This window comes from Symphalangus syndactylus, chromosome 24, assembly GCF_028878055.3.
Source record: "Symphalangus syndactylus isolate Jambi chromosome 24, NHGRI_mSymSyn1-v2.1_pri, whole genome shotgun sequence".
NCBI classification, from domain to species: Eukaryota; Metazoa; Chordata; class Mammalia; order Primates; family Hylobatidae; genus Symphalangus; species Symphalangus syndactylus.
The window spans coordinates 46,315,277-46,340,404 of NC_072446.2; the positions used below are offsets into that span (position 1 = coordinate 46,315,277).

Below are 25,128 nucleotides of genomic sequence, written 5' to 3' on the forward strand. Positions count from 1 at the left end.
GGTAAGGTCAAGTACAAAAGGGTTCTAATGCTACAGAGCTGCCAGCCCAATTTTACCATGAAGCATAACTAGCCAGGCATGGTGGCTCATGCCTATAATCCCAGCACTTTGGGAGGTAGAGGCAGGAGGATCACTTGAGCCCAGGAGTTGGAAACCAGCCTAGATAACATAGTGAGACTTCATCTCTAAAAAAAAAAAAAAAAAATTTAAAAATTAGCCAGGCACTGTGGCTCACATCTGTAGTCCCAGCTACTTGGGAAGCTGAGGTAGAAGGATCACATAAGCCCAGCAGGCCAAGGCTGCCACAAGCCGTGATCATGCCACTGCACTCCAGCCTGGGTGACAGAGCAAGAACCTGTTTCAGAAAAAGTAAGAAAAGAAAAAGGAAACACAACAGGAGATTGTGTTTTACACGCACCTAAGTGATGTGGCGTAGACCTGTCCATATGCTTTCCATTACAATTCGCTGAGTTACATTTGCTTATGCACCAAGGTCCAAGTTCAAAGCCGTATGAGAAGTCTCCGTTAGTGGAGTCAAGACCTAGCTGGAGAAAAGCAAATGGTAAATTAAAAGTAATAACAAACCTAGCAGGAGACACTCTGCATGAATGGAGTCTATTTTTCACCCAGCCATGCCCAGTCCTAGAATTTGCTCTATTACTACTTCATTTTTATGGACTGCCTCTGAGGCCCCAGCCTGTCTCTAGGCAGGGTCACAAACTGCACCCTCAATTCTTTAAAAATGCACACGTACCCTAAAACTTAAAGTATAATAATAATAAAATTTAAAAAATCCACTCTCCATTTCTACAAAGTATTTTGAAAGACAGTATTTTAGAACACCTATAAAAAAACAATTTTCAGCCAGGCACAGTGAGTGGCTCATACCTGTAACCCCAACCCTTTGGTAGGCCAAGGCAGGCAGGTCGCTTAAGCCCAGGAGTTCGAGACCAGCCTGAGCAATAGGGTGGTCTCTACAAAACACACACACACACACACACACACACACACACACACACACAAATTAGCCAACTGTGGTGATGCACACCTGTGATCCCAGCTACTCAGGAGACTGAGAGGTGGAGGATCACCTGAGCGCGGGAGGTTGAGGTTGCAGTGAGCTGTGATTGTGCAACTGCACTCCAGCTTGGGTGACAGAGTGAGACTCTGTCTCAAAAAAATAAATAAATAAAAAGCAATTTTGGGCCAGGCACGGTGGTTCACACCTGTAGGGAGGCTGGGATGGGAGGATCACTTGAGGCCAGGAATTCAAGACCAGCCTGGGCAACATAGTGAAACCTCGTCTCTACAAAAAAAAAAAAAAAAATTATCTCGTCATGGTGGCACACACCTGTAGTCACAGCTACTCAGGAGGCTGAGGCAGGAGGATTCCTTGAGCCCAGGAGGTCAAGGCTGCAGTGAGCTGTGACTGTGCCACTGCAGTCCTACTTGGGCAATAGAGTGACACCCCATCTCAAAACAAAAGCAAAAAAAGTGATTTGCACTCAGTTGGGATTTCTTCACTGATAACTTTTAAACTCCATATTCCCTAGCATAGGGCCTTTGATTTAAAAAAAAAAATTAGGTCACTTTCTTTTAAAGCCTCTTAAAAATGTATTAGCACATGGGCAGGGTGCTTCTCAAAAAGCCGGTCACATTCTATTTCTCAAACTGGGATATGGGCAGGTACACAGATGTTTCTTTTACTATTTATTAAATGGCTATGTTTTATCCACTCTTGTACCTGTGCATATGTTCCACAATAAAAGGAACCCAGAGCCTGACTCAGTGGCTGTCTTGGGAACAGCCATCACAGCCCCAGCCATGAGCCTGGCCCTCCCTTGTGAAGAAAAATGTGCAAGGCAACCAACAGTTTAGCCAGATTTTCACTAGAAAATCCTTATGTTGAGACATCAACTTTTACCATTTGTTCTTGGGCAAGTTAGCATCAACAATCGCCAGTGGTCCCAAGTTAAATAGCACACAAATGCCATCAGACTGGTACCAGTCTGGTCTTCGATGAACCATTAATAAGTCTTTTTTTTTAAATTTTGGAAGCTAAACACTGGTCTTTTGCTGCTTGGGAAAAAATACTCACTTTAAATTACTAGAATGTGAATGAAGAAACCGATGTCTTTCCCTTTCTAAAACATTTTGCATGCAAGGAAAAAAAAAGTAATTTATTTCTCAAAATAAAATCTCTATATGTAAATCTATCTTAAACTATGTGGGGGTTTTTCGGGGTTTTTTTGGGGTTTTTTGTTGTTGTTGTTGTTGTTGTTGTTTTAAATGAGACAGAGTCTTGTTCTATCAGCCAGGCCTGGAGTGCAGTGGCACAATCTTGGCTCACTACAACCTCCACTCCCGGGTTCAAGCGATTCTCTTGCCTCAGCCTCCCGAGTAGCTGGGATTACAGGTGCCCACCACCACGCCTGGCTAATTTTTTGTATTTTTAGTGGAGACACGGTTTCACCATGTTGGCCAGGCTGGTCTTGAGCTCGACCTCAGGTGATCCACCCGCCTTGGCTCCCAAAGTGCTGGGATTACAGGCACGAGCCACTATGCCAAGCCTTAAGGTATGTTTATCAGAAATTTGCAATGTCAGAAGGGAGGCACAAAGGTGACATCCATCAATGTCTAGTCAAGAGGAATAATGAAAAGAACATGAAAAAAGAAAACAAGAGAGACACTTTAAAAGAATGGCTTACTTTCAGTTAAATTGTAGTAACAAATACAGTTCCTTGAAAAATACAGGTTGTACAATATGTGTGGTTATGATTTCACTTTTATTAAAAGGATAATTACATAGTATGCATTTGTGTACATAGAACAGGGCTGGCAAGGATACAGATCAAACTGCTTTGAAGTGGTGGGGGGACATAAGAAAAGATCATGGGACTTTCTCAATTTACTAAACACAAGTCTGACAAGCTAGAATTATTTTTCAACATGTGTATGCTTCTTTTGCAAATCCTTTAAAAAACTATTAATTAAAAACAGCTCCATGAGGGCAAAGTGCAAATTAACAGAATGTCATTTTTAGCTACAAATCATGGGAAAATTCTGAATGGGGAAGCGAAAGTACTATGACTCCTTAAAGACATGTTTTTGGAGAGTATTTTTCTAAGCTGAGTGGCAACATGGCTGGAAGGACTTGACTTACTACTGCACAGAACAAGTATTGAGACCAAACCACAGAACTGGGTCAGAGGTTCTAATACTGGGAACATGTAAATACATTTTTGAGAAAGGAATCTCTGAGGAAGGAGTCAAGCAGAAGGAATCACGATACAAACAAAAACAAGACTGAGCTATCAATAACCATCCTTGAACTTCTGGCAGAGCACTCTGCTGAATGCCCCTCCCATTCGCGGGTTCCACCGCACTCTGGAAACATGAAAACTCTCCTTTGCACGCAAGGCTACGGGGCTGAGATCAAAGCCCGGGCGCTTCGGCAGGTCAGAGGAAACATCACTTGGGACACATTAACGGCCACATGACTTTCCCCCATCAAGGCCCACTGAACTCTCAAGAATCTGTTCACAGTGCTTCTGTTGCTTCTTAATTAGGATGTGCAAAAGTACATACTACATGCTGTGGTTTCCAGACACTGACTTCATACAGAAAACATTCAACAAAAAACTGGGGAGGAAATAATACAGAATTGCCAACTGTGTATCTTACTATGTTATTTAACATCTACCACTGACTCACCATCATTTCCTTAAAAAGGGATGTTAACTCTTCAAAAGCAGGAAGGACAGAATGCCAGGGCCAGTATCATAACAGGCCCAGAAGCTTTGAACAGCCAAATCATTATATCAATTCAGTAGATGCCAAAAAGGCTGACAAAACACTTCCTCCTGATTTAAAAAGCAAAAACCAGCCGGGCGCGGTGGCTTATGCCTGTAATCCCAGCACTTTGGGAGGCCGACGTGGGCGGATCACCTGAGGTCGGGAGTTCGAGACCAGCCTGACCAACATGGAGAAACCCCATCTCTACTAAAAATACAAAATTAGCCAGGCATGGTGGCGCATGCCTGTAATCCCAGCTACTCGGGAAGGCTGAGGCAGGAGAATCACTTGAACCCGGGAGGCGGAGGTTGTGGTGAGCCGAGATCACGCACTGCACTCCAGCCTGGGCAAGAAGAGCGAAACTCCGTCTCAAAAAATAAAAAAATAAAAATAAATAATAAAAAATAAAAATAAATAAAAAGCAAAAACCAAACATTTTCAATGCAAATTAAAAGATACTTCCTGAATATGACAAATATCTTCTGAAAACATGGGCAAACTCAAAACACTACATATTCTTCATGCTTTTGCATGTTGTTTTTTAAGTTTATTTTTAACGTTATACTATCCTTATATCCTTTATCCTTATACTATCATTCCCAATGTTTGTATTTTTTTCAAGGATTTACAAAAGAAGCACATGTATGCACTTGAAAATCTTGATGAAACAGGCAATTTTGGGGGGAAAACCTTTTTTTCGGTGTTTTTGTTTTTGTTTTTGAGACGGAGTCTCGCTCTGTCGCCTAGGCTGCAGTGCAGTAGCATGATCTCAGCTCACTGCAACCTCCGCCTCCCAGGCTCAAGCGATTCTCCTGCCTCAGCCTCCCGAGTAGCTGGGATTACAGGTGCCCACCACCATGCCTGGGTAATTTTTGTATTTTTAGTAGAGATGGGGTTTCATCATGTTGACCAGGCTGGTCTCAAACTCCTGACCTCAAGTGATCCACCCGCCTCGGTCTCCCAAAGTGCTGGATTACAGGTGTGAGCCACTATGCCTGGCCAAAAACTACTTTTTGAAAACCTGAACAAGTAACAATAAATGGAGAAAATTACAAAAGCAAATTACTCTTCTCCAAAAGGTGCTAGGCCCAGACAAATTCTTAGTTATTTCCCAGCCTTCCTCGTAAGAAATGGGAAATGGAAAAGCTTCCCAATTCCTTCTGGGAAAGCAGACAAACTGACAAAGCACAAGGGAAGAAAACTATGTATTTCTTCATTGGTGCAGTGGTAAGAAAAAAAGAAAAAGAAAGCATATGACGTTAACCTCACTTGCCATTCCTAGAATGTTTTTTGTTTTTTGTTTTTTTTTTGAGACAGAGTTTCACTCTGTTGCCCAGGCTGGAATGCAGTGGTGCCATCTTGGCTCACTGCAAACTCCACATCCCGGGTTCAAGCCATCCTCCTGCCTCAGCCTCCCGAGTAGCTGGGATTACGAGCATGCACCACCACGCCTGGCTAATGTTTGTATTTTTAGTAAAGACTGGGTTTCACCATGTTGGCCAGGCGGGTCTCAAACTCCTGATCTCAAGTGATCCACCTGCCTCGGCCTCCCAAAGTGCTGGGATTACAGGAGTAAGCCACCGTGCCCAGCCTGTTTTTTTTTTTTAATTTTTGCAAACTTGACATGTAAAGAATGACATCTGGTTTTGATCTTGATTTCTTTGATCCATGTGTCTATAGTTCTTTTATGAACTGTAAGTGCCTTTTACCCATTTTTTTCAGTACGTGTTTGGGTTTTTCTGATTCATTTGCAAGAGTTTCTTTTTTTTTTTTTTTTTTTGAGACAGAGTCTCACTCTGTCACCCAGGCTGGAGTGCAGTGGCGTGATCTCGGCTCACTGCAAGCTCTGCCTCCCGGGTTCACACCTTTCTCCTGCCTCAGCCTCCCAAGTAGCTGAGACTACAGGTGCCTGTCACCATGCCTGGCTAATTTTTTGTATTTTTATTTTTAGTAGAGACAGGGTTCCACCGTGTTAGCCAGGATGGTCTTGATCTCCTAACCTTGTGATCCACCCGCCTCGGCCTCCCAAAGTGCTGGAATTACAGGCGTGAGCCATCACGCCCCGCGCCAAGAGTTTCTTTTTTGTTGTTTTTTCTACTTTTATTTTGTTTTTTTTCTTTTTGCAAGAGTTTCTCATAGGTTAAGGATATTAACCCTTTGTCTACTGAAAACATTTTCCCCAGAAAAAGCAAATGACTGCTTTTTCCATTTTGTTTATACCACTTAAAATAGAGGACATTTTTTAAGTCTCTCTTAAGTCATATTAGTATCTTTTTGCAATTTCTTCTATTACTTTTGTGCTAGAAAGTCCCTCCCCAGCCGGGCACGGTGGCTCATGCCTGTAATCCCAGCACTTTGGAAGGCCAACGTGGGCGAATCACCTGAGGTCAGGAGTTCAAGGCCAGCCTGGTCAACATGGTGAAACCTCGTCACTACTAAAAATACAAAAATTAGCCGGGCATGGTGGCAGGCGCCGTAATCCCAGCTACTCAGGAAGCTGAGGCAAGAGAATCACTTGAACCCAGAGGCAGAGGTTGCAGTGAGCCGAGATCACGGCATTGCACTCCAGCCTGGGAGATAAGAGTGACACTTCATCTCAAAAAAAAAAAAAGAAAGTCGGCCAGGCACGGTGACTCACGCCTGTAATCCCAGTACTTTGGGAGGCCAAGGCAGCAGATCATGAGGTCAAGAGATCGAGACTATCCTGGCCAACATGGTGAAACCCTGTCTCTACTAAAAATACAAAAATTAGCCATGTGTGGTGGTGCACGCCTGCCTGTAGTCCCAGCTACTCAGGAGGCTGAGGCACGAGAATCGCTTGAATCAGGGAGGCGGAGGTTGCAGTGAGCCAAGATCACACCACCGCACTTCAGCCTGGGTGGCTGAGCGAAGCTCCATCTCAAAAAAAAAATAACAAAAATGCATATCCAAAAAAATCATTGTTCTAGAAAAGTAATTAGATGAATATAATTGTATACACTTCAGTTGTAGGACAAGTAGAATCCACTATGTAAAGACTGCATGAATAAATTACGATAGCAAAACACTGTATGATAAAATACTACAGGGCCATTCTGCAGTATACCATCATGACACAGGGAAACAGTTATGATCTATTACAAAGTGGGGTGAAAAAAGGCAGAACATCTCTCTCTTTATGAACGTGACTTCTTCAGCAAGATAGGCATTCTGGGACACTTATTACAATATTAACTGGATCCTCCCAGGGTTTCAGATGCAGGTGGTGTCCTATTTCTTTTTGCTTTTCTACTTTACCCATTATTAATGAACACATATTATATTTTTATTTTTTTTTTAAATAAAGACAAGATCTCAAGCTGGGCACAGTGGCTCATGCCTGTAATCCCAGCACTTTGGGAGGCTGAGGTGGGCAGATCACGAGGTCAGAAGTTCGAGACCAGCCTGGCCAACATGGTGAAACCCTCCCACCCCCGACTCTACTAAAAAACTACAAAAATTAGCTGGGCATGGTGGCATACACCTGTAGTCACAGCTACTGGGGAGGCTGAAGCAGGAGAATCACTTGAAATGGGGAGGCAGAGGCTGCAGTGAGCTGAGACCACACCACTGCACTCCAGCCTGGGTGACAGAGCAAGACTCTGTCTCAAAAAAAAAAAAAGAGATGAGATCTCATTATGCTGCTCAGGCTGGTCGCAAACTCCTGAGCTCAAGTGATCCTCCTGCCTCAGCTTCCCTAAGTGCTAGGATTACAGGTGTGAGCTACCACACCTGGCCTATTTGTGATTTTTTAAAAGCTCAAAATTCATAAATATATATGCAAGACGAGTCACTAAAAATAGTTTTGCTCAAGGCCTAAGTTGTACTTATCATCAAAAAATTAAAGATACTGGCAGTGGCTCACACTGTATAATCTCGCTTGAGCCAAGAAGTTCAAGACCAGCCTGGGCAACATAACAAGGGTCTCTACAAAAACAAACAAAAAAATTAAAGACACCTTTCCTTATTTACTCCCATATTATAAATGGGATAATAAACTTCTGATTCAAGAAAAATAGGGGCTTTGTCCATCCTCCTAATTACATGAAGATCTAAGGAGTAATGCCCCAATTTACATTCCTGGCAAAATGACAAACTTAAAAAAGCACTCCCATGGCAACTATCGGTGCTAATAAGTCAAGCTCGGTTAACACAAATGGTTCTATTTTTCCCTTCATAAACTGTGCCTTTGCGTGTGAACAAGCACTGCTGACCTTCAACTAAGCTGAAAATCCTATTTTATGTCTGTTAACCCCAAAACTTTCTAAACCTCTCCAAAATGTCTAGGAGTGATCACGATTAGATAATAATCAGATTAAAGTAACTAGAGGTCAGAACTGTGAACTCAAAACGAGGACGACCTAGAAATGGCTAAGCCTGGGCAGGCTGCTTCTCCCCAGCACCCCGCCGAAAGACAACGCTCAATGAAGGGGGTGGAAAGAATGAATATAAGGGGCTTAGAAATCCTGCAACCTGGCCCCCCATTGGCAATGGAAGACACAGATGGGAAACAGGGTCTTACCCCCAGTTGGAGGCAGCCCCAGAACCAGAACCCATACTGGTCTCATTTCTCCTAGAGACAGTTAAACGGATAATGCCAGGATATGCACATAGGGCATGTGTAGTACCTATTCTGAGCTGTGCTGAGCCAGATGCTGTGAAGCTATACACATTAAGCTCCCCTCCACAACCTCAAGGAGCCAACAAGACTAGCAAGCCCCTAAAACCTAGCTAGGACAAGTGTTTCCAGAGAGCTGGAATACAAACGGATGCCGATTTTTAAACAAGAAGCCTATAGGGTAAAATCAGAAAGAGTTATTTAAGGCTATTATCTAAGTATGATGCAAAAGTCTCCAATTTAATACTACTAGAGCAAAATTAAGAAATTAATGCAAAGGGCTGGGCGCGGTGGCTCACATCTGTAATCCCAGTACTTTGGGAGGCTGAGGCGGGCAGATCACAAGGTCAGGAGTTCGAGACCAGCCTGGCCAACATGGCAAACCCCGTCTCTACTAAAAATACAAAAATTAGCCAAGTGTGGTGGCGTGTGCCTGTAATCCCGGCCACTCAGAAGGCTGACGCAGGAGAATCGCTTGAACCTGGGAGGCGGAGGTTACAGTGAACCGGGATCACACCACTGCACTCCAGCCTGGGCAACAGGGCGAGACTCCATCTCAAAAAAAAAAAAAAAAAAAAGGGAAAAAGAAAAAAGAAATTAATGCAAAAGAGTACCACCAACTCAATAGACATTATGTGTACCCAAAGGGTCTAAACACCAAAAGTGCCCAAACTTAAGGTTCACATTTACTGGGACAATGGGGCCAGCATGGTGGCTCATATCTATAATCCCAACACTTTGGGAAGCCCAGGCAGGAGGATGACTTGAGGCCAAGAGTTCAAGACCAGCCTGGACAACATAGAAAGACCCTGTCTCTACAAAAAGAATTTCTAAATACATGAAAAAAATATTAAAATATAGAGACAATAATATTGGAAAACCTTCAATTCCAAATTTTACTTTTCTTTTTAATTCAAAGGTGGCAGCTGATTGTTCCAAGCATTATTTTAGTAGACAAGCAAATAAGAAACCTAAAAAATACTTTAAACAAAATCATGTTCTGACAGATTTTTATTCATCTTTAAGAAAAATGTTTCCTATGAAACTTTAAAGTTTGAAAAATGAGACTTCTAATTTGAAAATTAAACCAAGAAAAACAATCTGCAAATAACACTTAGTTCTCCAATACATCATAAAATTACCAGGCAAATGAGGAAAATATGTATAACATTTATCAAAGTGTTCATGTCCTTGATATAAAAATACTGCTATAAATCACCAGGAAAAAGAGACAGACACAAGACTGGAAAAACTGGCAAAAAACACAATAAGCCAAACAAAATATAAATGGCCAAAAGAATCATTAAAAAGTGCTCAAACTCACTAGGTATCAAAGAAAAGCAAAATAAACATGGTGATTCCATTCTTCACTCAAATTGGCATAAAAAAGAAAAAATGTTCTATTATGGCGATACTTCCCAGTGTGTTAACCTGAATGCAGGAGGTCTCTGGCATGTATGTTACGTATGTGTTAAAGTCTTAGAAATGCAAATGATATGCCTTCCAACAACTTAGTCTAAAGAAATAATCAGGAAAATGCACTCAGATTTAGGTACAATGCTGTTTACCACTGTATTATGTCCACCACAGCAGAAAATGGCTCATAAGCTAAATACCTAATAGAAGGATTTGTCAAATAAAACATAATGTATTCAGCACAAATGAGCTGCAAATAAAGGACTATTTAGTCACATGTCTAAGATACATTGCTAAGTAAAAAAACAGGCTTAAATACCCTCCGTATAATCTCTACTTTGAAAAAAATAGTTATATACACTATATATATGCACATTTTACTTTCTTTTTCTTTCTTTTCTTTTTTTTTTTTTTTTTGAGACAGGGTCTCATTCTGTGGCCCAGGCTAGAGTGCAGTGGTACAATCTTGGCTCAGTGCAACCTCCGCCTCCCAGTTCAAGTGATTCTCCTGTCTCAGCTTCCCTAATAGCTGGGATTACAGGTGGCTGCCACCACGCCCGGCTAATTTTTTATTTTTAGTAGAGATGGGGTTTCACCATGTTGGCCAGGCTGGTCTCGAACTCCCAACCTCAGGTGATCCGCCCACCTCGGCCTCCCAAAGTGCTGGGTGATTACAGGTGTGAGCCACCGTGCCCAGCCACATTTTACTTTCAAATATAACCAGATAAAAGAATATTCAATGAGTAAAATAAGCTACTTTATGTATAAGCATTCCACCACAATCCTAATATTCCTTAATCTCTCTAAGACAGGACACCAGTCCAGATATTTTTCCACTAATTCTGACCTAAGTTCTCACCAATAGCTTCATATACATCAACAGTATATTTAGATTTAGTGGTCTCTATATGACAGTTCCTAAAATAGCTGTGAATTTCCTACATATTCTTCTCAATCCATTTCCTACTGCAAAAAGGCAGACACAAAAATTTCTGAGAAATGACAGATGATCTCCAAACATCCTACTCTATCTTTGCTCTCTGCATAGACCAGGGACAACCCTACACACCCATGGGCATGTGAATAGCATAATCATTCAATTTCTCAGGAGAACTGCATCACAGGTCATATTACGTTAAGAGAAAGTGCACAAACAGACCTAATACGTTTGTCATCAAAGTGACACATAAGGACCTGTAAGTTAGCAATACGCACATTTCCATCCCATTCAGTCAACTATGAAAAGGTTTTAAAAGCAGTATAAATATCTGAATTTTAGTTTATTTATAGCAATGCTCCTCAGCTCTGGCTGTACCCTGGAATCACCTTGAAGTGCTCGGGCTGAATTTCTCATCAACTGCATCCTGGTCTCATGGATGTGTCCAGCATCCATAGTTTTTTAAAGTTTCCCAGGTGATTGCAATTTGCTGTCAAGGTTGAGGACCACTGACATGAAGCATATTTTTGAAACAACAGATAATGAATGGTCCATGGGAGTGAGTACTCAAATCAGTGGTTGGGGTCGGCAATTCCCTCCCTCCCTCTCTTTCTTTATTTCTTCCTTCCTTCCTTCCTTTCTTTTTCTTTCAGATGAAATCTCGCTCTGTTGCCCAGACTGGAATGCAGTGGCAAGATCTCGGCTCACCGCAACCTCCACCACCCGGGTTCAAGCAATTCTCCTGCCTCAGACTCCTGAGTAGCTGGGACCAGAGGTGCACGCCACCATGCCCAGCTAATTTTTTGCATTTTTAGTAGAGACAGGGCTTTACCGTGATAGCCAGGATGGTCTCGATCTCCTGACCTCATGATCTGCCCACCTCAACCTCCCAAAGTGCTGGGATTACAGGCATGAGCCACCGCACCCGGCCTCTTTCTTTTTTGAGATGGAGTCTTGCTCTGTCACCCAGGCTGGAGTGCCGTGGCATGATCTTGGCTCACTGCAAACTCCACCTCCTGGGTTCAAGCCATTCTCCTGTCTCAGACTCCCCAGTAGCTGGGATTACAGGCGTGTATCACCACGCCCAGCTAATTTTTGTATTTTTAGTAGAGACGGGGTTTCACCATGTTGGACAGGCTGGTTTCCAACTCCTGACCTCGTGATCCGCCCACCTCAGCCTCCCAAAGCGTTGGGATTACAGGCGTGAGCCGCCGTGTCCGGCCGATGGCAATTTCTTAATTTGAAAAAATGGAATGAAGTAGACTAGACTAGGCTGGAAGAAATTATCATAATGTACTGCTCCTTATGCAGATAAACATTGTCTCAAGAAATTTTTCAGTTAAAAATATGTAATTCTTGGCAATACTACCCAAACTGATCTTCAGATTCAATGCACTCACTCTCAAAATCCCATCTGCCTTTTTGGCAAAAATTGACAAGCCGATCCTGAAATTCTTATGGAAATACACAGGACCCGGAATAGTCAAAACAATCTTGAAAAACAACAAAATTGGAGGACTCCCACTACCCCATTTCAAAAGTAATATGAAGCTATACTAATTAAGACAGTGTGGTATAAGTACATACAAAGGTACTAGGATAAGGGGAGCCATATAGATAAACAGAATACAATTGAGAATCCAGAAATAAACCTAAACATGTGATTTTCAAAAAAGGGCATCAGGACAATGTAATGGGGGGTAGAGTCATCCTTTAAACAAATGGTGATGAGACAACCAAAAGTCCAAATGTGTGGCCAGGCACGGTGGCTCACGCCTGTAATCCCAGCACTTTGGGAGGCCAAGGCAGGCAGATCACCTGAGGTCGGGAATTCGAGACCAACCTGATCAACATGGAGAAACCCTGTCTCTACTAAAAATACAAAATTAGCCGGGCATGGTAGCACACGCCTGTAATCCCAGCTACTCAGGAGGCTGAGGCAGGAGAATCGCTTGAACCCAGGAGGCAGAGGTTGTAGTGAGTCAAAATCGCGCCATTGCACTCCAGCCTGGGTAACAAGAGTGAAACTCCGTCTCAAAAAAAATAAAAAGTCCACATGTAAAACAATGAAGGTGGACTCCTACCTCAAACATTAAAATGAATCAGAGACCCAACTTTAAGAGCTAAAACTACAAAATTCTTAGAAGAAAACTGAGAGGGGGTAAATCTTTATGACCTTGGGTTAGGCAGTGGTTTCTAAGATACGACACCAAAATCACAAGCAAGGAAAGAAAAACAGACACATAGAGACTTTAACAAAAATTAAAACTTTCTTAACTGCAAAAGACACAAGCAGGCTGGGCACGGTGGCTCACGCCTGTAATCCAAGCACTTTGGGAGGCCAAGGCGGGCAGATCACAAGGTCAGGAGATAAGACCATCCTGGCTAACACGGTGAAACCTCGTCTCTAATAAAAATACAAAAAATTACCCGGGCGTGGTGGCGGGTGCCTGTAGTCCCAGCTACGCGGGAGGCTGAGGCAGGAGAATGGCATGAACTCCGGGCGGGAGGCAGGAGAATGGCATGAACCCGGGCGGCGGAGTTTGCAGTGAGCCAAGACCGCGCCACTGCACTCCAGCCTGGGTGACAGAGCAAGACTCCGTCTCAAAAAAAAAAAAAAAAAGACACAATCAAGGCCAGGTTCGGTGGCTCATGCCTGTAATCCCAGCACTTTGGGAGGCCAAGGTGGGCAGATCACCTGAGGTCAGGAGTTCGAGACCAGCCTGACCAACATGGAGAAACCCCATCTCTACTAAAAATACAAAATTAGCCAGGCGTGGTGACGCATGCCTGCAATCCCTGCTATTTGGGAGGCTGAGGCAGGAGAATTGCTTGAACCCGGGAGGCGGAGGTTGCAGTGAGCCAAGATCACGCCACTGCACTCCAGCCTGGGCAACAAGAGTGAAACTGTGTCTCAAAAAAAAAAAAAAAAAAAAAGACACAGCAAGAAAGTGAAAAAGAATCTTACAGAATGAGGAAAAAATATTTGCAAATTACATACCAGATAAAGGACTCCTGCAGAATATATTAAGGACTCTTACAACTCAACAATATAAAGACAAGTAACCTAATTAAATGGGCAAAGAAAGCTGGATGACCCAGCACATGCCTCTAGTTCAGCTACTCAGGAGCCTAAGGCAGGAGGATCTCTTGGAATCTGAGGCTGCAGTGAGCTATGATCACTCTTATTAACAAGCCACTGCACTCCAGACTGGGCAACATAGCAAGACCCAGTCTTGGCCGGGTGTGGTAGCTCACGCCTGTAATCCCAGCACTTTGGGAGGCCGAGGCGGGCAGATCACGAGGTCAGGAGATCGAGACCACCCTGGCTAACACGGTGAAACCCCATCTCTACTAAAAATACAAAAAATTAGCCGGGCGTGGTGGTGGGCACCTGTAGTCCCACCTACTCGGGAGGCTGAGGCAGGAGAATGGCGTGAACCTGGCAGGTGGAGCTTGCAGTGAGCCAAGATTGTGCCACTGCACTCCAGACTGGGTGACAGAGCAAGACTCTGTCTCAAAAAAAAAAAAAAAAAGACCCGGTCTCAAATATAAACAAAAAAATGAGCCAAGAATTTGAATAGACATCTCTGCAAAGATAGCATACAAATGGCCAACAAGTACATGAAAAGGTGTTCAACATCATCAGTCACTAGGGAAATGCAAACCAAAACCACTGCATACCCATTAGGATGGCTATAATCAAAAAAAGCAGCAGTAACAGTTGTCAGCAAGGACACAGAGAAATTGGAACTCTCATATAATTCTGAAGAACCTACTTTGTAAAATGGTTTGGCAGCTCCTCAAAATGTTAAGCATAGAATCGGCTGGGCACGGTGGCTCACGCCTGTAATCCCAGCACTTTGGGAGGCCAACGCAGGCGGATCATGAGGTCAAGAGATCGAGACCATCCTGGCCAACATGGTGAAACCCTGTCTCTACTAAAAATACAAAAATTAGCTGGGCATGGTGGCGCATGCCTGTAGTTCCGGCTACTTGGGAGGCTGAGGCAGGAGAATCGCTTGATCCCGGGAGGCGGAGGTTACAGTGAGCTGAGATGGTGCCACTGCATTCCAGCCTGGTGACAGAGCAAGACTGTGTCTCAAAAAAAAAAAAAATGTTAAACACGGAATTACCATATGATCCAGTAATTCCACTTCTATGTATCTACCAACAAAAGTAAAAAGATGATCACACAAAAACTTGTATTCAAATGTTCATAACAGCATTATTTATAACAGCCAAATGTGAAAATAACCCAAATGTCCATCAACTAATTAATGGATAAACAAAATGTGGTATATCCATACAATGGATTATTCAGCAATAAAGTGGAAATACTGACACATGCTGTAACATGGATAAACCTTGAAAATATTATGCTAAGTGAAAAAGCCTATCACAAAAAACCACATTTTTTTTTTTTTTGAGATAGGGTCTTGCTCTGTTGCCCAGGCTGGAGTGCAGTAGCATGATCTCGGCTCACTGCAACCTCCACCACTCGGGTTCAAGCAATACCCCCACCTCAGCCTGCCTAGTAACTGGGACTACAGGTGCGCGCCACCATGCCCAGCTAATTTTTGTATTCTATTAGATACAGGGTTTCACCATGTTGGTCAGGCTGGTCTTGAACTCCTGAGCTCAGGTGATCCGCCCACCTTGGCTTCCCAAAGTGCTGGGATTACAGGCGTGAGCCACCGTCCCTGGCCAAAACCACATATTGTATGATGCCATTTATATGTCCAGAAGAGCACATCTATAGAAACAGACTGTGGATTAGTGTTGCCAGGGGCTGGGTGAAAAGGGGAGAAGGGAGAGTAACCACTAATGACAGCCAGATGGTAGTGGTTATGAAACTCAGTGAACATGCTACCAACTACTGAAGCATATCCTTTAAATAACTGAATTTTATGTAAATTATCTCAATGAAGCTTCCTTATGTGTTATTCTGGATGTAGGGAGTCCCTCTCCCGCCATGCCCACAGAATCTCGTCTGGTTTCTTTTCCATAGGATAGTATGAATAATTAACCTTTCTAAATCAAAGGCCTTACTTAAAGGTCTATATCAATTTAGGGCATCGTAACCAAAATTTTTATCATGAAATCAGCATAGAAAATTTCAGAGTACACGGCCTAAAAGGTTATCTGGCTGGATGCAGTGGCTCACGCCTATAATCCCAGCAGAGGCAGGGGCAGAAGGATGGTTTGAGCCCAGGAGTTCCAGACTAGCCTGGGTGACACAGAGAGACCCCTTTTGCCACAAAAAGAAAAAACGAAGGTTATGTGGTGTGGTATGAAACCTTTTTATTTTTTTGCCCAAGCTGGAGTGCAGTGGCACTATCTCGGCTCACTACAACCTCCGCCTCCCGGGTTCAAGTGATTCTCATGCCTCGACCTCCCGAGTAGCTGGGATTACAGGAGTGCACCACCATGCCCAGCTAATTTTTTGTATTTTTAGTAGAGACGAGGTTTCGCCATGTTGCCCAGGTTGGTCTCGAACTCCTGGGCTCAGACAATCCACCCACCTCGGCCTCCCAAAGTGCTAGGATTACAGACATGAGCCACTATGACCAGCCATGAAACTTTTTCTTTTTTTTGAGATGGACTCTCCCTCTGTTGCCCAGGCTGGAGTGCAGTGGTGCGATCTCGGCTCACTGCAACCTCCGCCTCCTGGGTTCAAGCAATTCTCCTGCCTCAGCCTCCTGAGTAGCTGGGATTACAGCTGCCTGCCACCACGTCCAACTAATTTTTGTATTTTTAGTAGAGATAGGGTTTCACCATGTTGGCCAAACTGGTCTCGAACTCCTGGCCTCAAGTGATCAATCCACCTCAGCCTCCCAAAGTGCTGGGATTACAGGCATGAGTCACCACGCCTGGCCTTGAAACTTTTGTCTGAGACACACACACACACACACACACACACACACACAGATGAATATAAATAGAGAGAAGTGGGTCAGTCAAAACAAAAAGTCTGGAAAATATATTTTAGCAGTTGACCGTATTCAAGAAATAAAACAATAAGTGTGAGATCTCAGAGTCAAAAAGAGAAATCAAAAAAAAAGCTGAAGTCACTTTAAAGCATCATTGTAAGCAATGGAACTAAACACCAGAAAAAGTAAATTTTACCCTGGTTATCTACTTTGGTAAGTCAAGTAATAAGCTTCCCTCCTCCATCCACCTCTCAGGGTTCAGAGGAGCTTCCTACTCCCACTAAATTCAGGCCCCTTCTGGTGAAGTCTACTGTAGATCACACGGGGAGCTCCGCAGGGAAGGGTGTACCATCACTGGAAATGGGGACTGCAGGGCTGCAGGTGGGCAGCGTAGACATGCAGGCCCCAAACTCATACTACGGGTCCAGAAGCAAGTGCAAAAAGAACTCAAACAGAAGCCAAGGGTCAACTGCAGGAAAGAAAGAAGGAGCAAAATCGATATTGCTAACGTATTCAGTTTATCTTTGAGTGGATGAAAGAATAAAGGAAGAGGAACAAGAACCCATCAAACTTCTCTGAGGGAGACAACATTTTCAAGGACTGCAGGTCAGGATCTCTGACACAGAAGATGTGAGCAGCTGCACAATCCAACAGCCTGGGCTAAAACAGAAGCCCTGGGGACAAACCTGAAGAACGATCACTCATGAAACTCCTCGCAGCAAGAAATCTGAGGTCATCTTCAAATCAGCAGGGAAACAAAAATTTAGAGAATTATCACTATCAGGGAGAGACTACCAAGAATATCTGTGAGGATTGCAGGGTCAATGTCAAGATGCTGGGCTTTGTTCGCTAAAAAAAACACTACGTGGCCGGGCGCGGTGGCTCACGCCTATAATCTCAGCACTTTGGGAGGCCGAGGTGGGCAGATCACGAGGTCAGGAGATTGAGACCATCCTGGCCAACACAGTGAAACCCCGTCTCTACTAAAAATATAAAAAATTAGCCGGGCATGGTGGCAGGCGCCTGTAGTCCCAGCTACTCGGGAGGCTGAGGCAGGAGAATGGCCTGAACCCTGGAGGCGGAGCTTGCAGTAAGCCGATCACGCCACTGCACTCCAGCCTGGGCGACAGAGCAGGACTCCATCTCAAAAAAAAAAAAAAAAAAAAAAAAACTACATATGAGACTGTAATCTGTAATTAGGACACTTCTTGAATACCACTAAAGACTATTTACAATATTGCATTTGAGTAAAAATTGAAAATAAGAACTATGACAGTTAAACCTATTCTGCAAGTACTCTACAATGCGTTTAAAAAAAAAAAAAAAAACAGTTGGCCATGCGTGATGGCTCACGCCTGTAATCTCAACACTTTGGGAGGCCAAGGCAGACAGATCACTCAAGGTCAGGAGTTCAAAACAAGCCTGGCCAACATGGCGAAACCCTGTCTCTACTAAAAATATACAAAAAAAAATTAGCCAGGCGTGGTGGTGGGTGCCTGTAATCCCCGCTACTCAGGAGGCTGAGGCAGGAGAATTGCTTGAACCCGGGAGGCAGAGGTTGCAGTGAGCCAAGATCACATCACTGTACTCCAGCTTGGGCAACAAGAGCAAAACTCCATCTCAAAAACAAAACAAAACAAAAAGTAGCTGACCGTGTGTGGTGGCTCACGCCTGTAATCCCAGCACTTTGGGAAACCGAGGGGGGCCAATCACCTGAGGTCAAGAGTTCAAGATCAGCCTGGCCAACATGGTAAGAAACCCTGTCTCTATTAAAAATATAAAAATTGGCTGGACGCAGTGGCTCACACCTGTAATCCCAGCACTTTGGGGGGATGAGGCAGGCGGATCATGAGGTCAAGAGTTTGAGACCAGCCTGGCCAACATAGTGAATCGCTGTCTCTACTAGAAATACACAAATTTGCCGGGCATGGTGGCACACACCTGTAGTCCCGGCTACTCGGGAGGCTGAGGCAGGAGAATCGCTTGAACCCAGAAGGTGGAGGTTGTGGTGAGCCGAGATCGCGCCCCTGCACTCCAGCCTAGCGATAGAGAGAGACTCCGTCTCAAAAAAAAAAAAAAAAAAATTAGCCAGGTGTGCAGGCACCTGTAATCCCAGCTACTAGGGAGGCTGAGGCAGGAGAATCACTTGAACCCGGAAGTGGAAGTTGCAGTGAGCCAAGATCGCGCCATTGCACTCCAGCTGGGCAGCAAGAGTGAGACTCTGTCAAGGAAAGGGAAAGGGAAAGGGAAAAGGAAAAGGAAAAGAAAAAGGAAAATAAATCGCTAACTAGGCTGGGCGCAGTGGCTCAAGCCTGTAATCCCAGCACTTTGGGAGGCCGAGGCGGGTGGATCACAAGGTCAGGAGGGAGTTCGAGACCAGCCTGGCCAATGTGGTGAAACCCCATCTCTACTAAAAATACAAAAATTAGCCGGGCATGGTGGCGGGCACCTGTAGTCCCAACTACTCAGGAGGCTGAGGCAGGAGAATTGCTTGAACCTGGGAGACAGAGCTTGCAGTGAGCCGAGATCGCCACTGCACTCCAGCCTGGGCGACAGAGCGAGACCCCGTCTCAAAAAAAAACAAAAGAAAAAGAAATAGCTAACTATAGGAAGGAGGAAAAAAAAAAAAAGACAAAATGATCATTTGCAGCTACAAGTTAAGTATTCCTTGTATAAAATGCTTGGGACCAGAAGTGTTTCAAATTTTGTATCTTTTCTGATTTTGGAATATTTGCATATATATATAACGAGATATCTTGAGAATGGGACCGAAGTCTAAACACAAAATTCATTTATGTTTCATATATGCCTTTGACACATAGCCTGAAGGTAATTCTACTCAATATTTTAAATAATTTTGTGTATAATGGCCAGACGCAATGGCTCACACCTGTAATCCTGGCACTTTGGAAGGCCAAAGCAGGAAGATCGCTTGAGCCTAGGAGATCAAGGCTGCAGTGAGCCATGATCTTGCCACTGCACTCCAGCCTGAGTGACAGAGCAAGATCCCTTAAAAAAAAAAAAAAAAAAAAAAAATTTGCATATGAAATAAAGTTTTGACTGCAACCCATGACATGAGGTCAGGTGCGGAATTTTCCACTTGTGGCATCCTGTCAGTGCTCAAAAGTTTCCAATTTTAGATTTGGGGATTAGAAATGCTCAACGTGTATTATGATTACCTAAGAAACTCAAGAGAATCTACGGAAAAATAAGAACAACAGAGTTTGGTTAAGTAGTATAGCAGACACAGTGCTATTACATTTTCCTCACGGACACACCAAAGGACTCCACTTCCCAGCCCCCTTGCACCTAAAATAGAGCCAACAGACCGCGGAAGAAATACTACTACTTCCAAGCTTGGCCCATGAAAAAAACTTCCATGCACAAAATTACATGGCAAACTTAAGGTCACATCTTCTTGTCAGTTGTGACAAAAATGGAAGGAGCCTAGGTCCCCAAGTCACCACTTAGAAAAGAACCATCTAAAAAAGTGTGAGCAAGAAATAAATGTTTTCTTTGTCAGGCCACAGATTTTAACTAGCATTACCTACCCTGACTAATACAGGTTATAAAACACACAGACTGGCCAGGTGCACTGGCTCATCCCTGTAATCCCAGCACTTTGGGAGGCCAAGGCAGAGGATTACTTGAGGCCGGGAGCTGGAGACCAGCCTGGGCAACACAGCAAGATTCCATCTCTATCTTATTTTTTATTTTTTATTTTTTTTGAGACAGAGTCTCACTCGGTGGCCCGGGCTGAAATGCAGTGGTGCAATCTCGACTCACTGCAACCTCCGTTTCCTGGGTTCAATTGATTCTCATGCCTCAGCCTCCCGAGTAGCAGGGACTACAGGCATGCACCACCACACCCAGCTAATTTTTTTTTTTTTTTTTTAATAGAGAGGGGGTTTCACCATGTTGGCCAGGCTGGTCTTGAACTCCTGGCCTCAGGTGATCCACCCACCTTGGCCTCCCAAAGTGCTGGGATTACAGGCGTGAGCCACTGCCCCTGGCCTCCATCTCTTATTATAAAAACAAGGCTGGGCACAGTGGCTCACGCCTGTAATTCCCAGCACTGTGGGAGGCCAAGGCAGGTGGATCACTACAGGTCAAGAGTTCAAGACCAGCCTGACCAACATGGTGAAACCTTGTCTCTACTAAAAACACAAAAGTGGCCGGGCGTGGTGGAACAGGCCTGTAATTCTACTTGGGAGGCTGAGGCAAGAGAATCACCTGGGAGAAGGAGGTTGCAGTGAGCTGAGATCGCACCACTGACGCCAGCCTGGGCAACAAGAGCAAAACTCCGTCTCAAAAAAAAAAAAAAAAAAAAAAAACAACATACAAACTGCAAGCAGTATACTTGCTTTATACCTGCTCTACACCAGTTAGTAATAGTGGGTGGGAAGGAGGTGTGAGGGGAGATAATCGCATTCTAAATACCAAATATTTTCTTTGTTTTTGAGCAGGGTGTCTCCCTCTATTCCCCAGGCTGGAGTGCAGTGGCACCATCACAACTCACTGCAGCCTTGAACCCCTGGGCTTGAGTTCTCTTCCCACATCAGCATCCCTAGTCAGTGGGACCACAGGTATGCACACCACCACACCTGGCTACTTTAAAAATTTTTGCAGACATGGGGTCTCACTATGTTGCCCAAACTGGTCTTAACCTCCTGACCTCAAGCAATCTTCCCATGTCGGCTTCCCAAAGTAGTGGGATTACAGGCATAAGTCACATGTCCAGTCCAGCAAATACTTTAAAATAAAGAATAAGTAATCAGCCGGGCATGGTGGCTCATGCCTGTAATCCCAGCACTTTGGGAGGCCGAGGCAGGTGGATCACAAGGTCAGGAGATAGAGACCATCCTGGCCAACACAGTGAAACCCCGTCTCTACTAAAAATACAAAAATTAGCTGGGTGTAGTGGTGCACACCTGTAATCCCAGCTACTCAGGAGGCTGAGGCAGGAGTATTGCTTGAATCCAGGAGGTGGAAGTTGCAGTGAGCTGAGATCACACCAGTGCACTCCAGCCTGGGCGACAGAGAGAGACTCCGTTTCACACACACACACACACAAAAGTAATCTGTAGACCATATATTAGGAAAAATCTAGAGACACTGACTTGTTCTGTTCATACACAGAACAAGTCAATATTATAAAGATGACAAGTCTCCCCAAATTAACTTATGCATTTAATGAAATTTCCCATTAACAGTATTTTGACAGCCTGGCCAACATGGTGAAACTCTGTCTCTACTAAGAATACAAAAATTAGCCAGGCATGGTGGCACATGCCTGTAATCCCAGCTACTCGGGAGGCTGAGGCAGGAAAATCGCTTGAACCTGGGAGGCAGAGGTTGCAGTGAGCCGAGATCGCGTCATTGCACTCAAGCCTCGCGACTCCATCTCGAGGTGGAGGGAGTATTTTGAAACCCTAAATTGAAAAACACTGAAGTAAAAACTGAGCATATGCACTACCAGATAATAAAGCCTACTATAAAGTGATTATAATGACTAAAATAGTAAGGTCATGGCAAAAGAACAGATAAACTGACTAAAACAACAGATCCAAGGATTCAGCATATGATTAAGGTGTTATTTTTTAAGTTAATAAGGATGAATTAATAAGTAGTACCCAAAAAATATAAACTAGAGGGGACAAATAATCCTTACTTCATACCATACTCCAAAACAAATATCAGACTAATTATAGCCATTTTTTTTTTTAAAGAACTAAGAGAAAACATGAGTGAATACCTATAAAATCTTGGGATAACGAAGCCATGGGAAATAAAAAAAGATTGACAGATTTTTTTTTTTTTTTTTTTTGGAGATGGAGTTTCGCTCTTGTTGCCCAGGCTGGAGTGTAATGAGGCAATCTTGGCTCACTGCAACCTCCATCTCCCAGGTTCAAGTGATTCTCCTCCCTCAGCCTCCCGAGTAGCTGGGATTACAGGCATGCACTACCATGCCTGGCTAATTTTGTATTTTTAGTAGAGACGGGGTTTCTCCATGTTGGTCAGGCTGGTCTAGAACTCCTGACCTCAGGTGATCCGCCCACCTCTGCCTCCCAAAGTGCTGAGATTACAGGCATGAGCCACCGCGCTTGACCGACAGACTTAAATTCAAGGCATAGAAAAAAATATTTGCAAAGTAGAACAAAAAAAATGCAAATCTTAACACAGGTTGAGTATTCCTAATTCAAAAATCCAAAATTTGAAAGGCTCCAAAATTCAGTACTTTCTGAGTGCCAACAAGACACTCAAAAGAAAATGCTCGACCAGGCGCGGTGGCTCACGCCTGTAATCCCAGCACTTTGGGAGGCCGAGGCAGGTGGATCACAAGGTCAGGAGATAGAGACCATCCTGGCTAACACAGTGAAACCCCGTTTCTACTAAAAATACAAAAAAAAAAAATTAGCCGGGCGTGGTAGCGGGCGCCTGCAGTCCCAGCTCCTAGGGAGGCTGAGGCAACAGAATGGCGTGAACCTGGGAGGTGGAGCTTGCAGTGAGCTGAGATCGCGCCACTACACTCCAGCCTGGGCGCACCACTGCACTCCAGCGTGGGCGACAAAGCGAGACTCCGTCTCAAAAAAAAAAAAAAAAGAAAAGAAAACGCTTACTGAAGCATTCTGAATTTCAGATTAACAAATTAGGAATGTCCAACTGGTAAGTATAGTGCAAATACGCCAAAATCCAAAAAAAAAAAAAAGAAAAAAAGAAACCCAAAATCCAAAACACTTTCTAGTCATAAGCACTACAGAGAAGGGATACTCAACCTGTACGTGTTTCTCAAGCAGGTCAAGATCAAAAACAACGTATCTAGTAGCACCAACTTTACTCAAAGAATATGGAAGAAAAATGTTTTATATTAAAACAAGCACTGATGTTTCTGAAACAGAATGAGAAATTCACATTAATTTTAGATAAAACAGAAGAGACTTAAAAGAAGTGTCATGCTTGTTATATTCCAAACACTTTTAAATATGCATACATTCCCCCATATCATGCATCTGTGGAAAACTTTGTGAAGCAATGTCTATAAATATAAATATCAAAAAAGCTCTTGATAAGAAATATACGAACTTGGCCTGGGAACAGTGGCTCACGGCTGTAATCCCAGAACTTCAGGAGTTCGAGACCATCCTGGCCAACACAGGAGACCCCCATCTCTAAAAACATAGTGAAACCTGTCTCTACAAAAAAATACAATTAGTTGGGTGTAGTGGTGCACGCCTGTAGTCCCAGCTACTCAAGAGGCTGAAGTGGGAGGATCTCTTGAGCCTGGGAGGCAGAAGCTGCAAGTGAGCAGAGATCTCACCACTACACTCCAGCCTGGGTGACAGAGTGAGACCCTGTCTCAAAAAACATAGATACATGAATTCAACAGAAAATTCTCAGCACTGACCACATATACCTTACTGTGAAGCAGGATCACCAAATATTTCTATAAAGGGTCTATAAAGGGCCAGAGTTACATGGTCTCTTGAGTGAGCTTGGCTGTGTTGCAATTAAACCTTATTTACAAAACCAGATGCTGGCGATGCCTCCACCAGCAACATCCCTGTCACCCGAGAACTTGTGAGAAATGCACATTTTCGGGGCCCACCCTAGATCTTCAGAATGAGAGCCATGTTTGACAAGGAAAGTGTTGTAGTTAGCCCCCAGCTAGGTGATTTGCCTTTGGAGACAGGAAATTATTTTAGCCAGCCCTGGAGGGGAGTCAATAAAGCCAAACCAAATTTGAGGCTGAAATCCCATCTAAAGTAGAATGTCTAAGAAATTGTGTTGGCCAGGTGCGGTGGCTCACACCTGTAATCTCAGCACTTTGGGAGGCTGAGGCAGGTGGATCACGAGGTCAGGAGTTCGAGACCAGCCTGAACAATATGGTGAAACCCCGTCTCTACTAAAAATATGAAAATTAGCCAGGCGTAGCAACTCAGGAGGCTGAGGCAGAAGAATCGCTTGAACCCACGAGGCGGAGGTTTCAGTGAGCCGATATCGTGCCACTGCACTCCAGCCTGGGCGACAGAGCAAGATTCCGTCCCCAAAAAAAAAAAAAAAAAAAAGAAAATACAAAAATTAGCCAGGCGCGGTTGCGGTGACCGTAATCCCAACTACTCAGGAGGCTGAGGCAGGAGAATCACTTGAACCCAGGAGGTGGAGGTTGCAGTGAGCCAAGATCGCACCATTGCACTGTAGCCTGGGCAACAAGAGCAAAACTCGAAAGAAAGAAAAGGAAGGAAGGGAGGGAGGGAGGGAGGAAGGAAGGAAGGAAAGAAGGAAGGAAGGAAGGAGGGAGGGACGGAGGGGAGGGGAGGGGAGGGGAGGGGAGGGGAGGGGAGGGAAGGGAAGGGAATGGAGAAAGAAAGAAATTGTGTTTCCTCCGTGAAGACTGAGGACACAGCAGTGCT

At 44.0% G+C, this 25,128-nt stretch overlaps 1 protein-coding gene across 6 annotated transcripts in view; it reads right to left on the minus strand.

Moving 5' to 3' along the window:
• SLC23A2 (solute carrier family 23 member 2) overlaps positions 1-25,128 on the minus strand; it is a 152,145-nt gene that overhangs the window by 120,485 nt on the left and 6,532 nt on the right. For 3 of the 6 annotated variants that reach the window (XM_055266223.2, XM_055266229.2, XM_063633499.1), the window contains exon 2: positions 419-545. The exons of 1 other annotated variant lie outside the window; for it this stretch is intronic. The gene's annotated coding sequence lies outside the window, so the exon portion shown is untranslated. The remainder of the gene's footprint in view (positions 1-418; positions 546-25,128) is intronic. 2 more of the 6 variants (XM_055266224.2, XM_063633498.1) reach the window with 1 other exon arrangement.